Source organism: Acinonyx jubatus, chromosome A1 (genome assembly GCF_027475565.1).
Source record: "Acinonyx jubatus isolate Ajub_Pintada_27869175 chromosome A1, VMU_Ajub_asm_v1.0, whole genome shotgun sequence".
Taxonomy (NCBI): Eukaryota; Metazoa; Chordata; class Mammalia; order Carnivora; family Felidae; genus Acinonyx; species Acinonyx jubatus.
The window spans coordinates 36,118,922-36,136,292 of NC_069380.1; the positions used below are offsets into that span (position 1 = coordinate 36,118,922).

Below are 17,371 nucleotides of genomic sequence, written 5' to 3' on the forward strand. Positions count from 1 at the left end.
TTACCCACGTTACAGTACCATAAATATAACTGAAAATTAACTATACCGTCTAACCTAACTTTGGGCAGAGATCAGCCTGTCCTATGGTTATTTTCATATGAACAAATGATACTTATGTACTGGGTAATTATGAAGAACAAAAATGTATAAATAGTTTATAGGACATTTTACTACCATGAAAAAATATGCTGCTATGAGTATATTCTATACCTGTTGATCAGGTATTTAATCATATGATTATCAGCTTTTATTAAGCTTCCCAAATCCAGGTATATAATATGTAATATGAGTTGAAGTTTTTAAAAATGAAGCCTGACTAATTTCTTCAGTATTGCCAAAACCCCATCCATGGCTAATTAGCATTGCTTTAAATTTCCAACTGTGTTAAATAAGGGTTAATTGCCTCTTCTGAAAGAGAAGGTAAATACCACACACCAAGAGGTAGCTCTGCTCCCTGTAAATGCTTCAAACACAGGGTTCTCAAATACGATTGTCATTGAGCTGCCTGGAATATCATACCAACTTTGTAGAAGAGTCAATACTTTTCCGGATTTCATTTCCAAGAGCTTATGAAAAACCTCTGTTTAAGAAGGTAAGACTTGTTTCCATCTCCCCACCAATAGTCATTTTTAGAATATGCTCATGTTTTTAAAAAAGCATTTTGCAGCTTGATGAGTTACAAAAGTCGAATATTTAGGATGACTTTGAAAGACCTGTGTGCATACAGTTAACTAAAGATCAAAACAGGAAAGGTTTTCATGCCAGTCACTTAAGTAATAATGATACCTAAAAGCAAAACTGTCTCTCAACATTTAGTAGAATACAGGGGAAACCATAGTATTAGAAGTTATTCCTTACAAAGTAATCTCTTTAAAATATAAAATGATAAAGTGGCACCTGGGTGGCTCTGTTGGTTAAGTGTCCGCCTTTGGCTCAGGTCACGATCTCACGGTTTGTGAGTTCGAGCCCCACGTCGGGCTCTGTGCTGACAGCTCACAGCCAGGAGCCTGCTTCGGTTTCTGTGTCTCCTCTCTCTACCCCTGGCCTGCTCATGCTCTGTCTCTCTCTCAAAAAATAAACATTGAAAAAATTTTTAAAAATATATAACATGATAAACACTCTCACAAGGTAGTTGAATGGCTTCTCCCAGATCTTCAATGCTGCCAAGATCCAAAAGGCACACAGGGCTCATGAGTTAAGCCTTGTTAAGGCTGAAGTAGCTTTGGTGGGTTTCTCTGTGTCTGTATGAAGTAGACGCCAATAATAAGGAGTCCCTTCAAGGAATCCATCTGCTGAATGCTTTTGAAATTTTTCAATTAATTTCTTCACCTTCTTATCTGTGATGCCAGGACAGGCAGCTTCTGCCACAGCAATATGTTTCTGGAGTTCTTCAACTGCCTGATTGCTGCTAGCGTTATTCTCATCCTGCTGTTTAAGTTCAGCAAATGCAGGTGTGATTACCATAGACCAATGGCTCAGGGTCTGTGCAAGATCTTGCTTCTTTGGATTGGGCTTCTTTCACATGCTGGTAAAGCTCCATTCAGCAGGAGTATTTTTTTCCCTGCTGGTGGATTCTGAATCAGAGCCCTCAGCATCAGTTTCATCATCACTGTGCCCTTCTGCCTCCCATCTCTGAAATTGATCAGTTCTGCCAAATAAGACGTCTTCTTTGAATTTTTTTTTTACAATGAATTTGTGTTTCAGGAGTTCTTTATCTGTAGGACAAAATCATGGTTCTTTGTTCAGGCAAGCATCAATAAACTCCTTAAAGGACTTAGTAAAGTCTCCAACAAGAGTTGGGGGATATTTTTTGGAATAAGAAACAGAACTCTCATTGGACGCACATCACAGTTAGGTGGCTCTGCCTTGGATGGTTCAATAGCAGTCATTCCCAATGACCAAATGTCAGCTTTTGAGTTATAAGCCCACCGTTGAAGAAGTTCAGGAACCATCCAAAATGGTGTTCCCACAAAGGTATTTCTTTTAATTTGTGTATCTGTCAGCTGGACAGTAACTCCAAAGTCAGCAGGTTTAACATCTCCTTGTTCTGACAGCAAGATGCGGGCAGCTTTTTATGTCTCAGTGAATTTTCTTTTCTGAACGGAGATAGTGCAGACCTTTCAACATTTCCTTTAGCAGGGTAGCGATCTGGCACTCATCAAATGGACCAGCTTGAGGAAGACCCAGGGATGAACCACCACCACCCGGGTATTCCATTGTTAATTTTGAACGCTTTAAATATGCTCCATAGCATTTTGTTACATATGAGCTGTCACGCTGACTCAAAACAGCGATTTCTTGCTGAATGTCTGCAGTTTCTTCTTCCGCTCCCTCAGGGTCTGGGACTTTGATAGCAAGCACCTGCTGGGTGCGGTATCAAATTCCTTTGAAAACTTCTCCAAAGGAGCCTTTCCCGATGTGTTTTAGTTTTGTGACTAGTTCTTCTGGATGGGCTGTGTTATTCTGCATCCCGGGAACTTGGACCGTCCCGGGTCCAAGTGGTGAGAAGGCCACGAAAGCGACGCTGTTGCACATTGCTCCTGCGGTAGTGGCGCCCTGGGCTCGGACTGGTTCCTGCTCCAGGGGTCGCTCAGCGGCCCTCCCAGGCTTTTCGACCTGGGCGTGGAAGGACACACAGAAGTGGGGTGACTGGGGTGGTGGCACGTCGCCTCTAGCTCAGGGATAGGCGGTTCGTAGCTCAGCCGCCTGGGACTCAGTTTACCTTTCTGACGCCCGCCGGCTGCTGCTCCCACGGCAACTCCTCCTGAAGGGGGTTGGGGGGCTGGGCGCTGTGTGTGGTGGGGGCTCGGAACTGCCCTTGAATGGTGCCAATGGTCTATGCGTCGCCGCTGTATAATTACAGGTGTAAAGGAAGGAACGGTTCTTACATCAGAGATGATGGCTTTCACTATATCAACTTCCAATGGGCCAGTGGTTTTCAAACCATCTTTCCTGGAACCCTAGCACCTTCGGAACTACGCGGGCGACTAGAAGGAAAGGACAGTGGGCAGAGGTCCAGGCTCCAACTGTAACAGCAATCAGAACAGCTCTAGGCTTATCTGTTTCAAATGTTTTTGTTGGTGGTGGTGGTGGTTTTTTGTTTTGTTTTGTGTTTTTGTTCTATGTATGATTTCATCAAACAAATGTTTGCCCTGCTGCAGCCTTAGGTAAATTCAGTCTTTAGAGTCATTAGTGCCCCCCTCCTGCTCCTTCTCTCCCCCTGGGCCTTTCTGTCCTCCTACACTCTTCATTCCATCTTTTCACCACTGCAGCTCTTGGGAAAGGGACAGATAAATTTAGATCCCGCTACTACACAAGGTCCGAAGCATTACCTTTCTAATACCACTCTCATCCAAGTGGAGGACAACAACCGGAAACCGACAAAAGCAGCCCTGAAGATAATAGCAATTGCAACCATCATCCAAGAGACGTGCATTTCTGGTAGATATGGCTATGTGATGTGGCTATGGGATGAGGATAATTTTCTGGAATTTTTGGAATTTGCCACGCAAGTGACCAACTGCTCTGGAGGGTCATGAGCTCTGTTCTGAAGTCAACGGCACGATTCCCCATCCTTATTTGGGAATTGAGTTTGAGATGAGCCCTCTCCCGTTTCTATACTGGTTTCACTCAACGTACTTGCCTTACTAGGGCTAACATTTGCTCTTTTAAGTGTTTCATTTTTCAATAGAAAATATGGGTGACTGCTGGTATGTCTCTGATATTTTACAACAACAGTCCTTACTGATGTTTAGCTAGTACTTCTCTTTCTCAGCTCAAGATTTGAGAATGTTTAAAAATATATATATTTTTTACATTTATTTATTTTTGAGAGACAGAGAGAGACACAGAGCACTGGTGGGGGGAGGGGCAGAGAGAGGGAGACACAGAATCCACAAAGGCTGCAGGCTCTAAGCTGTCAGCACAGAGCCTGATGCGAGGGCTGAAACTCACAAACTGTGAGATCATGACCTGAGCCGAAGTCAGACGCTCAACCGACTGAGCCACCCAGGCACCCCGAGAATGTGTTTTAATAGACTCCGCAGGTTTTTAGGTGGTGGTGGCGGCTTATTAAAGTTATAGCATTAGTAAGATAATCAACAGGAATATGGGCATGTGAACTTGAAAAAAAAAAACAAAAACAAAAAGGAAAAGGAAAAGGAAGACAGAAGATATCCCTGAGCATGATCATTTATATAGGTTCTTAAGGAATCACGTCCAACACGCAGGGGAGACAGAGGTATAGAGTACACATTGTCTGAGAAGTTCTAAAATGCCTTCGGCTGCAACTGGAATAAAACGCATTCCTCAGAAACCTCCAGGAGAGGAGGTAGTGTGACATGTTCCACACGTGGATAAAATCTGGAAATTACCTTCATTCCCATGGGCTTTCTTTCTGGCCTTAGAAATGTTAATCGCATGTACTAGATTTTGTACTGAGCACACTGCCTGAATGTGTTCACTGTAGTCCCTAGATTTTACTGCGTATAATTCAATTAATGTATTGGATAGATTTTCAGCTAGTACTTTAAGGGCAATTGCTTCTTGAATACTTGAGAGTCCCTAAGAGACATAGAAAAGGTGATTTCATTGCTAAATAAATATGTAACGTAAAGTATCTTGCGGTCTTTTCTTGTTTTGTCTTGTGTTGTGTTTTTGGTTTGCCATACAATCATTTAGCTCTGATATCTTGCCACAGGTTTTGTGTGCAGGTACTCTTTATATGACTTTATATGACTTTAATAAAAATTTCTCTCTGGTGAAGATATCTTGTTTGTCTATCTTAAGTTTATAGCTTAAATTTTATTCAATTAATAGTCATTATTTCCTTGTTCTCAGTTTTTCCTTAGGTAAGGATTTTTTTCAGATTTTCTTTTATGGTTATTTTAATTTTTTAAGATGTTTATTTATTTTTGAGAGAGAGAGACAGAGTGCAAGCAGGGGAGGGGCAGAGAGAGACACACACACAATCAGAAGCAGGCTCCAGGTGCTGAGCTGTTAGCACAGAGCCCATGTGGCTCAAACTCATGAATCGTGAGATCATAACCTGAGCTGAAGTCGGACGCTTAACCGACTGAGCCACCCAGGCACCCCTCTTTTATAGTTATTTTAATGTCACTGATTTACTAGACTGACTGTTATCTGGTGCTATGATTTGATCTCTTCTTATGAAGTTTTTTTTGTAGTGATGGGACTTTCTATCATCACATTGTTTTTATTATTCCCTCTTTCCTGGCCATAAAATGCAAGTTGATTGTACATGGACAACTATACTTTTTAGAACTTGAAACCTCCGTTCGTAAGATTTTGGAAGGCTACAAGAGCTAAGGTTGCCCAACATATAAACTGTTTGACATGGTCAGAGCTTTCTATATTTTTAAGTTCACCAAACACAGATGTTGGCTACGCATTTGCTACCTTCCTTCCTGCACACTTGTGATGAAAATTGCTACCCAGATAAGCTGGAATGGAACATTTACTAAATATCTACTAAGTGTTAACTGCCAGGGTAAGAAACATACATGCCATTTCCATTACTCTTTGTAACAAACCTATATTTGAAGTAATAATATCCTCAATTCACCCATGTGACAGCTTAAGTGTGTATTAAGTGAATCACACGGATTTTATGGGGCTGGGCATTTCTTATGTTTCTAAATACATTTTTAAGACTGCCATAGGGAGATGTGAGCTCTAGGTGCTATCAAACAGCATTTCTGACATCCTGATGTCCTTGCTAAAGCACTATGTCTGAGATTCCATCAAAAATTGGTGTTGCCTTTGATTTGTTCTTTTCTCCTTGTGAAAAGGGGCTGGAGAAAATCCAGTGAAGAGGGATATAGATATCTGAAACTTCTTAATATTTCCACCTCTAATTTTTCTAATAGATTTTCTGGAACTCAATATTGAGGATCCCCTGGGGTTTCCTGGCTTATAGGAAGGCCAGCCATTTATTAATTTAATAAATATTTAGAGAGAACTGTGTGTGTGTGTGAAATTATTTATTTGCTATGTCTAACTCTCCACTGTCATCTAAAGGATTGGATCCCAGCTGGAAAAGCCAAGAGACCAGCAAATCACTCTAAAAAGGGACATAGAAAGTTGGGGGGTATGGCTGGTAAGATGGAGGTTAGAGGGGTGCATGGGGGGAAATGGTCTAGAGAGACCTGCTGGCTGGGGTTGCTAGGGAGTTTTGAAGGGAGATATGCGTCTAACCTTCATAGACACCTATAAAGAATTATTAGTTCCCTTTTATAGCTGAGGAAACTGAGGCTGCCTGAGGCATACAGTTATATCCATGTAAAGCACTGTTCCATAATAGCAGGATGTGTGTTTGTGCGTTGGGGGTGGGAAGGCACAGAAGTGAATGTCAGAAAGATGTCCTTTTCTAAACCGTGATAAGGTATATTTAAGGATTTATAATGTTTTATTGTATGAACTACAACATAAAGCCTTTTTATGTGTTGGACCACAAAATCAATATTGAAATACTTCATTTTTTGAATGAGAAAAGCTCTTCTATGGAGTGTATGAATATATTTCTCATTAATGATTTGAACTTGGGACTATTTTGGGGATAGTCAGAGTTACAAGTCTTGCTTTGGGGTGGTACTGGACAAGAAATGAGCTTTGAAAAGTAAAAAAGTTAGCAAGGGCTTGAACTCGGTTCTACTGACCCTGAAGCTGATGTTCTTAATGACTGGTCTCACTCAGAGTACAGTTAGACTTACCTCCAGCTTTCCTATCAGAAGCAACCTAATTACCATGCCATCCCCAAGGATGTCACGGCCCCACAGGAGGGGGTCCGGAGCTAATAGGAGCAATGACGAGAGGGGTGTATTACCATCCTTGTTTTAAACCATTGATTAACCAGCTAATGTTTCTTTGCGTTATTCATAAAAAATGCAACGGTAATTTGTAGGTGTTTTCTTTTCATGTTGCGATGTCCTACCTATCAGCAAATCAATCTGCAAAGATTCACTGAGTGGGAAAGGAACGATTGTAGACAGTCTCATTAGGATAATGAGACAACTTTTTTGAAGAAGTAAAATATGTGGTGAAATATAATTTACTAAACTACACCCAACTACTGCTTGTTTCAAAATTATAGTTAAAAAACCCACTTATTTGGAATAATGAGTTCCTTGCTGCTCCATGTGTGATCCTCTCCCCAGTAGCACTGGTATCCCTGGCGGTATCCCCGTTAGAAATACAGAGTCTCAGGCCCACCCAGACAGTCTGTTAGAATCTGCTTTCTAACAAGGTTTATAGGTGATTCGTAAGTACAATACAGTTACAGGAGCTCTGCTCTAAGGCAAATTTAGGCTCTCAGGTGGATTAAAAATATCAAGAATCGTCTTTGCCCTGCCTGAGCTTGCTTGTAACAGCAATGAGCTGAAAGCACATGAACTGGCAATTAACAAAAGGCGGCAAGAGTTAAGTGCTAAGCCAGTGGTACCAACAGAAAAGGCTCGAAGGGTTCAGAGGAAAGAGCAATCACAGCCAATTACGTCCACCAGGGGATTTCAAGCTTCCAGCCTTCAGGCGTTTGAAGTTTTTTTAACGGCCCCTGCTTGCCATTGACGCCTGCAGCCCTAGGGGGCAGTGTGGTATAGTAAAAAATCTAATGGATCTCCTCCCCAGTGTTGCTCTCAGTAGCCCCGTGACCTTGAGAAATCACTTAATAATCCCGCTGAACTTCAGTTTCCTCATTGGAGGACCAAAATAAAAAAATACCTTCCTCAGACAGTTGTTGTAAGGATTAAAAGCAAAATATACAAAACGTCCAACACATACTAGGTACTCTATGTCTCTACTTGGTGCCTTCTCCTTGTCTAATCTATACTTAGCAAATTCACACTTACAATGAAGAAAACTATAGTGTTTATTGATGCTCAGAGTGTTAACAAGTTATATTGAAGCAAATAAATCTGAAGGAAGTTGTCAGCAGTGGCTAGCTTGATGGACAGCTGAGTTCCCCAGAGGGCGTTGCTGGTAAGCAGTTCCTCCAAATGCCAGCGCAGGAAGGGGAGGGAGAGGTCTAACCACAGTGTTTGCTCCTCGTGGCTGTATTAATTCAGAAGATGCCTTTAGCTTCTTGCTGATTTTCTTACCTTCTGGGGCAGTGATAAACCCAAGAGCACGGCTCTGTTGTCGCCAAGAGAATGCCCACAGGCTTGGGTCCAAAGCAGTGGTTCTCAAGCTTGGGTGGTACATTAGAATCTCCTAGGGATTTGTAAAAGCTACTGGTTCCCAGGGCCAACCTGAGAACGGCCAAAAAAAAAAAAAAATCTCTGGGGATAGTATTTTAAGAAAGCACCCCAGGTGATTTTAACGTGTAGCTGAGGTTGAGAACCACCATAAACTGCGCATTACAGACTTAGGATGACTCTAAACCATTCATTACCGGCTTGGTACTTAAATGCAAGCGAGAGACTTCCACCCCAGAGGCTGTGTCTCCTCTAGCTGTCAACACACGTGGATTTTACAGCTGCTGAGAAAGATTTCAGTGTTAGCTGTTTTAGAGTGTGACAGCTGAGAAAAAAACAAAACAAAACTGAAATGAAAGCTAAGTTTTATACATCCAGATGTTAGATTCTTCCCCCCCCCCCCCATTTGAAGGGGGATCTTTGGATCCTGTCTGGTTTCATTCTATATACTCTGTAACATTTGGAATACTTGGTAATAAAGAGTTTATTTCCTTGAAATTTGCTTGCATCTTTTTCTCTCCTTGTGATAGAGAAATCACTTATTTTCAGTCTTTTGTTGGGCGAGAGATTGATTGGTTTTCCCAATATTTGTATGTTTCCTAAATTTTTGATTGGCTCTTTTCACCACAATTAATCAGCAAAGACATTTAAGATTCTTCAAGTGCAATTTGAGCAGCTTAAAACACACTCTTTGGTGTCAGTCAGAAGGAGCTGCCTTCTAAAGCCTAACGCTTCAGAAACAGTAAACATGTTTGAATTCATGTACAGTAAATGGGAAAAATAAGAGTAACTTTCTCTCAGGGCTGAAGTGAGGATTTCACTTGACATTTACAAGTGTTATGAGCAGTGGCTGCTGCCTAGTAAGCTCTCAGGAAGCATTAGCTTATTTTATTATTCCAGGAGTTGGGGGTCAGGGTATCACACCTGTGTTTGGAAATGGGGGGCACAGATGAGTTGGCTGTGTAGCGAAAGGCTTCAAATCATCCACCTTCATGGAAATTTGAGACTGGAGAACAAACACAATAATGAGATGTTATTTATATAGAGAGAGTTTTATATACATTTACAGATGATTGAAAGAGTTGGTGACATACTGACATGTTTGTGATCGTTCCACCTGTTTCCCCTGGGAGAATGTGTGTGCCAGAGAGTGGCTTGGGCAGTGTGGTCAAATGCTATGAGTAATCAGGAGGTTTTTTTTTTTTTAATTTTCTTTAATGTTTATTTATTTTTAAGAGAGAGAGAGACCGAGTGTGATCGTGGGAGGGGCAGAGAGAATCTGAAGCAGGCTCCGGGCTCTCAGCTGCCAGCACAGAGCCTGATGCAGGGCTCCAACCCACAAACCGTGAGATCATGACCTGAGCCGAAGTTGGCACTTAACCCACTGAGCCACCCAGGTGCCCCAGGAGGTTTTTGCTTTTATGTTTTCTAACTTCTGTCAAAGAAGACAGAAATCAGTTGAAATAACCAAAACAACTGTGCATCCTTAGCAAATGAGAACGATGTACATTTTTGACATACCAGTTTTATATCATTTTCCCCCACAACTGATTTCGCAGCACATCTTATTAATTTCATGTGTAAAACGTAGCTTGAATCTGTTTGCTTGATTTCTGCTAACACTGCTACAACCCTAGTTCTACCCCGTCCTTCTCTTCCAATGTACCATGACTACAGTAACTGTCTCCCTGTTTCTACTATTCACTAATTAGCAGTCAGAGCAATCTCTGAAAGCGGAAATTCAATCATGCGGCTTCTACACTGTAACCATTTCCATTTCTTTCTAGTGATGTTTGAAAAAAGAATCAGACCTCCTTGGCATGGCCTTCAAGGCCCCGCGTGATCTGGTCCCAGTCTGCTTTTGCAGTCCCACTCTTGACTTTCTCAACATTTTACCTTTCAGCCCCTATGTTCTCAGAGACCAAAATCTCCTCTCCAACCTTGGTAGGTGTACTTCCTGTACCTTGGAATCCTGCTTCCTCTTGGGGCCATTTCTCTCCCTGTCATATTCTTTAAATGGGTCCCTTTCCCTTCCCTCGGGTCATCTCTTCTATGCCATCTCTTCAGAGAGGCTCCTTTTGGTCAGCCTGGTAGGATCGAATCCCTTCCACACACCTGTTTATTATTATTTTCTATTACTGAACCCTGTTCATTTTATTAACAGTACTCTTCACAATTCATTGTGAATTTCCTTGTTCATTTCCTTGTTTATGATCTGTTCCACTGTATAGACTGAAAGTTCAGCCAGGGCAGACAATGCCTCTATCACAAGGAGATACCATTCACGATCATCAAATATCATGGAATTCTTCCCATATTTGGTGGTGCTAATTGTCTGCCACCTGCTATGAGGGGGCTGTCTGCACTCAAAGAACTCCTACCAACTTATTTTACCCTAGCAGTAAGCGGTCCCTAATGCAAGCTGTTGGACAAAGTACTGAAATGATCATAATAATTCTTTAAATGTGTTGGGTGTTTTGCAAAGGGTAAATTTTTCCCACATTGTTTTATTATTTTATTTTAATTTTTATGGTTTGTGTTGAAATCTGAGCTAGTATTAAGTCATAGGTGATACTCATGGAAAGTATTGTCAAAGTACATGTTTTCAGATGGTCTGTATTTTTTATTTTGGAGAAATAGGTCATAAACAGAGGAATATTTAAGATATTTGTACATCTTAAAAAGCAACAAAATGAACAAGAAGGTACATTAATAAATGGAGCAAAACAGCAACTTTGAGTGTCCTTATATGTCTCTCAATGATCTCATCTCCTTTCTCTCCTCTCCAGAAAGGAATTAGAATTCAAATTTTTGTTATTATTGGCTTGCTTTTTAAAATGCTTTTACCACATAGTATATTTCCCTAAGAAATAAATTATAGAATTTTACTTTTGACCTTTATATAAATGGGATTATACTATATGTTTTTATGTGTCTAGCTTTCTTCTCTCGGTATAACTCTTGAGATGCATCTGAATTGATGAATGTAGGTATAGTTCATCTATTTTTCATGCTGTATAGTATTCCATTGCGAGGTGTATGACACATGATTTTTCCCCACTCTATTCTACTTGGACGATTGGGTTATTTTTCAGTTTTTTGATATTACAAATAATACTCCTATGAACAGTTTTAGATATATCTGTTGGTGGAAATATATAAATTTCCCAAAGATGTAGACTCATATAGAATCACAAGGTCAGGAGGAATGCTTATGTTCAACTTTACAAGAGAATGCCTAATTATTTTCCAAATTGCACCAATTTAAACTCACTATTATCTCAGAATTTCTTTTGGTTTATATCTTAGTCAATACTTTCAGATTTTTATCAATTTCATGAGAATAAAATGGCATATCACTGTGTTTTCATTTTGCTTTCTCTCGATTAACACTGAGTTTGAATTATCTTTTAATGGCCACTTGTGTTTCCTTATCTGTGAAATGTCTGTTGATGTACTTTGACCACTTTTATAAAGGATTGTCGTTTTCTTATTGCTTTGTTGGAGTTTCTTATATATTCTGGACACTAGCCTTTTAGCAGTTATACATGTTGCAAATATAGTCTCATAGAATGTAACTTACCTTTTACCACCTTTATTGTCCATCTGTGTGTGTGTGTGTGTGTGTGTGTGTGTGTGTGTGTGTGTGTTTTCCTGAATAGAAGTCCTTACTTTAAGTGTAGTTGAATTCATTTATCTTTTCTTTATAGTTTGGGCTTTTTGAGTTGTTTAAAAGAAATTCTTTCTTATGCTGAAGCCATAAAGGTATTCCCTGATATTTTTTCCCTAAAAGTTGTACCTTTGATATTTAAGTCTTTGATCCACCTGGGATAGATTTTTATCATTGACAAAGTGAGTATTTGAATCCATTTTTCCCCATATGAGTAACAATTGTTTCAGCTTGACTTTTCAGTCCTTTTTCTTGTTTGTTTGTCTATTTAGCTGTGTGATAGCTCTAATTTATATTTGGCTTTTATATATACATGGACTATTTCTGGGCTCTCTATCCCATTTCATTGGTTTGTCTACCCCTATGTCAGGATGTTGGTGCCTAAATTGCTCTAGCTTTATAATAAGCCAGTATCCATAAGAAAAAAATGCCCCCAGTCTTATTTTTTCCTTCAGGAGTGTTTTAGTTATCCTGAGACCATTGATCTTCAGATCTACATTTCAGAATCAGTTTGGGAAGTTCCACAAAATATACTGATAGGGGCGACTGGATGGCTTAGTCAGTTAAGCATCTGACTTCAGCTCAGGTCATGAGCTTGCAGTTTGAGTTCAAGCCCCACGTTGGGCTCTGTGCTGACAGCTCAGAGCCTGGAGTCTGCTTTGGATTCTGTGTCTCCCTCTCTCTCTTCCCCTCCCCCTCACGATCTGTCTCTCTCTAAAAAATAAACATTAAAAAAAATTTTTTAAATACTGTTTGAATTTTTATGGCAATTGCATTGAATCTATAAAACATTTTGAAAAGATTAATATCTTTTAATACTGCTTATTTCTGTCCATGAACATGGTATATCTCTTTATTTAGGTCATTAATATTTAAACATTAAAAAACTATTTTCTAAATAAAGTCCTTGCACAAATTTTGTTAGATTCACTACTGAGCATCTTACTTTTGGTTGCTATTTTAAATGATTGTTTTAAAAGTATGCTTTCTTAACTTCTCTTGGTTTATTGAAATAAAATGGGATTTTATATATTGATATTATATCCATCAATTTTGCTAAACACTCAATATTTCTAGTATGTTATCTGCAAATGTTTGGGGGTTAACTATGTAGACAATTGTCATCTGAGACAGTTTTGTTTCTTCCTTTATAACCCTTGTTTTAAAATTTCTGTTTCTATTTTGCTTGCTGGGAAAGTATAGTGTGGTGGTTAAGAGCATGGATTTTGGAGTCCGTCTTTCTGGGTCAACCCACCTCTGCTACTAACTTGCTGTGTAACCATGGACAAGCTATATAACCTGAGTTTTCTCACTGGAAAAATGGATAAAAATGGCAAAAATGGCAAAAATGTACACCTCATAGGACTGTGTGTGGATTAAATAATTCATGTAAAGTGCCTGGTACATGTATGCCTAATAAGTGGTAAATGTTATTATTAGACACTCCAGTATGATGTTGAAACGGCATATACTGTGCTATGTTTTTATTTAATCCAGTTTGAAAATACTTCTCTTTTAGTATCTGAATACTTTGTTTTTGTTTGTTTGTTTATTCCTGTGTCAATACCTTGGCGCCTAACTCAATATCCAGAAGGACAGATACTTCCAGTCTTTTTTTTTTTTTCCAGGAGTATTTTAGCTATTGTTAGACCATTGATCCTAATACAAATTTCTTTGCATTTTATAAGTGAAATAAATCATACAGAGAAGGACAGATTCCATATGTTTTCCCTCCTATGTGGATCCTGAGAAACTTAACAGAAGACCATGGGGGAGGGGAAGGAAAAAAAATGGTTAGAGAGGGAGGGAGCCAAAACATAAGAGACTCCTAAAACCTGAGAAGAAACTGAGGGTTGATGGGGGGTGGGAGGGAGAGGTGGGTGGGTGATGGGTATTGAGGGCACCTGTTGGGATGAGCACTGGGTGTTGTACGGAAACCAATTTGACAATAAATTTCACAAACAAAAACAAAAACAAAAACAAATTTCTTTGCATTTAAAAGAAACTCCATGAAGTAAGGAAGTTATATATTACATTTCTTTTCATTTAGTGGTTTCACTAAAAATTCTTAAGTTCCTTTTTTAATTTAGCAAAGTGTAACGTTAACATCATTACTTTTGTCCTAAAAAGCACTCATGTCAATAATGTGTGAGTGTTATACCATTGCAGTATTTTAGTTTTACTTTGCTTTTTTTTTAAAGCCTTAAAATGCAGACATTTTTCCTGATTATTAAATTATAAGGTTGCTATTTGTTTACATTTACCCCCATGTTCATCATTTTTGAAGCTCAGAATTTCTTCTTGCATCTTAGACCTCCCTTCTGAGATGATTTTTCTTTTTACTCGTGTTCCTCCTTTGGAAAATTCTTTGTAGTTTCTATTGGTAGTAAATACTCTCAGGTTTTTTTTTTTCTCAACTGATTTTTTTGAAATAAAGTTATCTTGTTTTTGTAATTTTTTGCTATTTTCTTTTAGCATTTTGAAAACATAAATCCATTCTCCTCTAGCTTCCATTGTGGTTATTGAAGTTATCTTTCATTGTTTTTATAATTTTTTTTTATGCCATTGATCTTTTTTTCCTATATGTTTTTCAGGTAGTCTCTTGGTGTTCAGCAGTTACAACATAAGGTGGGTTTATCTCCATTTGTTTTTGCATCAGACACTTTGCTGCTGAATCTGAGGACCAGTCTTGCCAATTCTGGAAAGTTTTCCGTCTTTTTTTCCCTTTGAATATTTCCTCTATTCTATTCTTTTTATTCTTTCCATATGATAGTCGATATTTTCTACCTCTTTGATTGTCTATAGTAAATTCTGGATAATTTCTTCAGACCTATATCCCAGTTCATGCTGTGTCCTATCTGGCTATTTAATCTATAATTGAATTTTTAATGTAATTTTATTTTTTTACTTCTAGAGGTCAAAATTTGGCCTTCTAAAGTGTCTTATTCCATTGCCATACTTTTACTATTTTTCTTAATATATCAAACTCATCTTAACAAACTCATAGTTTTGTGAATCACATTCTGTAGTCTGTTGTTAAGGTCGACCTTTGCTCATGTTACCTTGGTCTTCATGTGCCATGAATTTTGATCATGAATTCATGTCTCTGGGTTATTCTGTCTGGGAATTCTTTGAAGTGTGGGCTTAAAGTAACTTCTCTCACATAGGATTGTGTTTGTTTCCACAGGTGCTAGAAGGTACTACCGACGTGAATAGATTTTCAAGTAAAATTTAGCTTGTGGTTTTGGACTACCCAGGGATAGAGCTTCTATTTCTAAATGCATGTGAGTATGGGCTCCATTCAGAACTAAGCAAGTAACTTCCCCATCTCACTTTGTCCATCAGGGCTTTTCTGAAGACCACTTACTGCTGTTGTTGCCTTATGGAAGTCCTAACTTCATTCACTTGTGTCTGACATAAAATTTTGCATTTTGCAAGCCCTAGGCTTTGCCTCCTGTGATGGGCTGTGATGGGTGACTGATTATATACTTTTAAGTTTGTGGGGGGTGGGGGATAGAGATGAAGTAAGTTTCTAAGGAATTTTGGACGCAAGGCTTTCAGGACTTTGAGGGGCTAGCTGCTGTTAAGATAAGGTTACTTTCAGTTTTAATGAACCATGAACATTTAGGTGCTAAGGCAGCCATGAGTTCCTTGAGGAAGGTCATGCTCTGCATGTTCCAGGTGTCTATCAGTGGGCAGCAAGCTGTAAGGAGATTTACTTTAAGCTCTATGTCTCTTGCCTTTGTTTCCCTCATTAATGGGACCATTAAAACTCAGCATCAAAACCACCAGAGGTTAGCATATCCCCCCAGAGCAGCGCCCACTCTAGATCTTGCTTACCTCTCCGCAAACACCCTTTCTACTTTTTTTCTGACATCAGCAGATTTCCTTTAACTTGCTATTAGCTCAGCCATGTGGTTAAAATGTTGGGAAAAGACTTTTAAACATATTTTTAGAAGGACTTTCTGGATCTCTAGTCTGTTCTATTTATTCTTTTTTGTACTTTCTTTTTGTTTCTGGTTTCTACATTTTAATGATTACACCATTTCACAAAAGTATTACTTTAAAATAAAATAATAGTAGCTAATATTTATTTTACTTAAGTGTCAGCATTCGGAGAAGGGCTCGATATGTGTAATCCAATTTAATGTTCATAACAACCCATCCTGATAGGTACAAAGATTATTTTCATTTCAAGATGGGGAAACTGAGGTCTAGAAAGGTTAATAATTTCCCCCAGCTCATACTGCCAGACTGTTTTGAAGCTGTACCTCAATTCATGGTGATCCGACTCCATTATAGGTTTTGTACTTATTAGCTCCCACTTTTTATTGAAATATTTTGAACATATAGAAAAGTTGAAATAATAGTATTATGAACTTATACTCTCAATATTCAACTGTTTTAAACATTTTGTCATATTTTCATTCTCTCTCTGTGTACACATGTATTTCTTGCTGCAATATTTGAAGGCAAGTTTCAGATATGACACTACACCTCTCGATATTGAGACTTCATTTCAAAGTGAGCTTTTAGCTATCTTCAAAGCGGTCCCTTTGGTAAGTTCTTATTGCTTTTCCTGGCAATGGGGGAAAATTCTTTACTTGAGGGGAGGGATTCTGTTTTCTTTGAAATTCAGGGTTTAGCAAAGCACCTGGTATGGTGCATCAATGAATGGTCTGCCAAAAGAGGACCTAGGTAAATACAAGAGGAAAAAAGTTACCTAAGATAAGACATTTGTTCCAGGAAATGGCATGAAAAATAACTACTTTGAAGGGGCTAGCCATCTTTCCCTGAGGTTCATGGTATAGCATCTCACCCTGAGAAGGAAAACAGAAAACATCCTTGTATATCTTTGTGTACGAGTAGTTATCTCCCTGGCATGCACAACTTTGTCCTCCAGCTAGATGGTGACTCCCTGGGTAAAGACTGTATCTAGCCAATTGTATGGTTCTTGGTACAATCAAGTGAATGAATGAATTTATTCCAATGTACTGTTTATATAGTAAATGTAATTTCTACCTTCGTATGTCACTCTTCTTGCTACTAAAGCTAATTCTTCTGATACTATTACTGCTTCTGGAACTATTGCTATTTCTGCCATCAATATCCCTCTGAGGAAAGCAGGGACAAGCGGGAGGTATTATTCCCATATTATAGCTGAGGAACATTTGTAGTGAATCGGTCTAAACTTGAATCTAGATATTCTAGCTCCAAGTCCGGTATTTCCTCTAGGCCATTCCTTGTGATTTAATATTTGCTGAGCTGTCACTATGTACCAGGAACTACTCTACAGGTTAAAGTAGTTAAGAAACTAAGAGCAGAAGCAGGGTGTTTACAGAACTTCTGATTTCACTAGCACCTGACATCCGTAATAGGACATAACCGGTATTAGTTGCTTTTTGAAACTCAAGCTATTACAAATAATTATGCACATGCTAATAGAATGCCAAATATACTTTTATATGAGCATAGATTAAGATATTTATAG

General features: G+C 38.9%; 1 pseudogene; it reads right to left on the minus strand.

Annotated features, from left to right (window-relative positions):
- Positions 1-1,188: 1,188 nt before the first annotated feature.
- LOC106974511 (serine/threonine-protein kinase 26-like) overlaps positions 1,189-17,371 on the minus strand; it is a 30,434-nt pseudogene continuing 14,251 nt past the window's right edge.